The following is a 2965-nucleotide window of genomic DNA, read 5'->3' on the forward strand; positions in this document are numbered from 1 at the left end:
CAGAAAAATGTCCTCAGTTATAAACAGTAGGGAAATCTTAAAAAGAATGATTGAAGCACACAAAGTAAACAACACAGGAAAATTAGTGATACATGTGTCTGCAGAAAAATGAGAACCAAGGGTTCCTGAGGTAGATGGTCAGGCATTTCGTGTGTATAAAAGATTCCAATTATAAATCTGGAAGACAAGGCACTGGTAGAGTACCTGACCCTAATAAATAAATACTCATTAAAATTTTGCTTAATTTAGTATAAATTTAATTAGATTAATTATTCAGTTAACTGGTAAATGAAATAGTTGTTTGACTATAAGCCAAGTCACCTGACATCTTTAGGTTCTGTTTCCTCAACTGTTAAATAAGGAAAATTATCTAGACGAGCATTTCCTTAATTGTGTTCAACTCAAGACTGGGTTCTTAGAGTTGTTAATCAGCTCTTGGAAACAAATCCATGGTTGAATAATTTTAGGAAAACCCATATGCTATCTTTCTCTTGCATTTACAAACAAACTGGTATAGTAGACATTTTAAGATCTTTTATTGTAAGGAAATTTTATTTATCTGACAATTTCCCAAACTTAATTGACCATTGACTCTTTTCTTCTGGTTTCTAGCCTAGTGGTATTTCACAGAATTAGTGCTATTCTGAACAAAAATTGGAAATAATACTACTCAATATTTGGTGTGTGGATCAGTGTCAGTCTGCAAATTATTTACCAGTCTATAACAGAATAAGTACAAAAACTAAGAGCAGGCATTTAAAAACTTTTATAGCAATTTGACATAGTAATTTTATGTTTATTGAATCTAATAATGAAAATCAGAGATTGTATTTTGTATGTTTTCCCTTCATTGTTTTATTCCTTATAGATTAATTTTTATTAGCTTTTTTTTTTTTTTTTTTTTTTTTGAGATGGAATCTTGCTCTGTAGCCCAGGCTGGAGTGCAGTGGCGTGATCTGGGCTCACTGCAAGCTCCGCCTCCCAGCTTCACGCCATTCTCCTGCCTCAGCCTCCAGAGTAGCTGGGACTACAGGCGCCCGCCACTGTGCCCGGCTAATTTTTTTGTATTTTTAGTAGAGACAGGGTTTCACCGTGTTAGCCAGGATGGTCTCAATCTCCTGACCTTGTGATCGTCCCACCTCGGCCTCCCAAAGTGCTGGGATTACAGGCGTGAGCCACCGCGCCTGGCCTTTTATTACATTTCACTTAGTCTCTTGTACACTGAAAATTTTTTTTGAATGTTCACAGCAGCTTTATTCATAACAACAAAAAACAACACAATAAATTAAAATGGGTTCTTTGCCACAGATAGTTTCAGAACACCAATGTCATCTCCAAAAAGATTCACATTATAAATCCTTCCACTAATTCCATGCGGAAGTCCATAAAGATGAAGCTTCCTGGGTTCTACTGCAAACTTTTATCAGAATCTTTAGAATCATAGGGAATCTACATTTCTATGGCACCCAAGTAATTCTGACTATATTTTGAGCATTACACTATGAGCAACCTGATGGGAGAAGCTGTATTTTTATTTATCTTTGTGCCATCAGTAACGAACCCACTGTAAATAAATATGTTTGTAGCATATGTAAATGAGAAAAATCAAGTAACTATATGGAGTCTCTGAGGTCTACGTTCATGGATAGTTTAGAGTTAAACAAAACTGGAAACAAATTACTACCCCCAAAGAATCAAATCCTATACATCATTTGTCAGGAAAAAAAACTGTCATTCTCCAGACACTTCCACTTACAGCCTACTTCATGTTTTAATTATCTTGAAGTGGGTGGGATTTTTCAGCATGATCCTGCAAAACTGTCAATCATTTCTCTTCTTACCCAAGCATAGCACCATAACAGAAGTTGATTTATTAAACAGCTCCTTAGTACTGCAATTTAATATAAAAATACACTCTCAGTCCATGTCATAGCCAACATTATATTCACTATGTGGACACAAATAATTTTAACACTTTGTTAAAATATACTTTTACTAGTCCTTGCCCAGTAAGGCATCAATCAGTTTAATTTTACTGTGGAATTTTTGTACATGCTTCATGTTCATATCTGTAGAAAGCTAAATGTTTAAAGTCCAGCTTGACATGTTTCTCATATTTTTACTCTGCTAATAAGTCAAAATATGTGTGTGAGAGATGAATACCTTAGGATATTGTGTGTCTGTTTGTTGAGATGACCCTAAACTCTGACGCCAAATAGTGGTCCTCCACTTGGACCACACTTTGGAATTGTCTGAAGTACTGAGAAATACAGTGCTTGCTTTGGCAGCACATGTACTAAAATTGGAACAATACAGAGAAGATTAGCATGATGCCCCCTGAGCAAAGATGATATGCAGACTCATGAAGCATTCCATGTTTTTGAGAAAAAGAAATGCTTTTACATTGTTGGTGGGGATGAAAATTAGTTCAACGATTGTGGAAGACAGTGTGACAATTCCTCAAAGATCTAGAAGCAAAAAATACCATTTGACCCAGCAATCCCATTACTAGGTATATACCCAAAGGAATATAAATCATTCTATTATAAAGATACATGCATGTGTATGCTCACTGCAGCGCTATGCACAGCAGCCAAGACATGGAATCAACCCACATGCCCATCAATGATAGACTGGATAAAAAAAATGTGGTATATATAAACCATGGAATACCATGCAGCCATTAAAAATAACAAGATCATGTCCTTTGCAGGGACATGGATGGAGCTGGAAACTGTTATCCTCAGCAAACTAACACAGGAACAGAAAACCAAACACCGCATGTTCTCATTTACAAGTGGGAGGTGAATGATGAGAACACATGGAACAGCACACACTGGGGCCTCTACGGGGGTTGGGGAAGGGAGAGCATCAGGAAGAATAGCTAATGGATGTTGGGTTAGATACGTAAGTGATGCATTAATCTGTGCAGCAAACCACCATGGCACACGTTTACCTATGTAAC

The 2965-nt window shown here is 36.6% G+C and overlaps 1 non-coding gene across 1 annotated transcript; it reads left to right on the forward strand.

Annotated features, from left to right (window-relative positions):
- The first annotated feature begins 2272 nt into the window (after positions 1 to 2272).
- LOC129034320 (U6 spliceosomal RNA) lies at positions 2273 to 2382 on the forward strand. The gene has a single exon (XR_008501823.1). It is a non-coding gene; the product is annotated as a U6 spliceosomal RNA (small nuclear RNA).
- The last annotated feature ends 583 nt before the right edge of the window (positions 2383 to 2965 follow it).

The sequence above is a fragment of the Pongo pygmaeus genome, chromosome 2 (genome assembly GCF_028885625.2).
Source record: "Pongo pygmaeus isolate AG05252 chromosome 2, NHGRI_mPonPyg2-v2.0_pri, whole genome shotgun sequence".
NCBI classification, from domain to species: domain Eukaryota; kingdom Metazoa; phylum Chordata; class Mammalia; order Primates; family Hominidae; genus Pongo; species Pongo pygmaeus.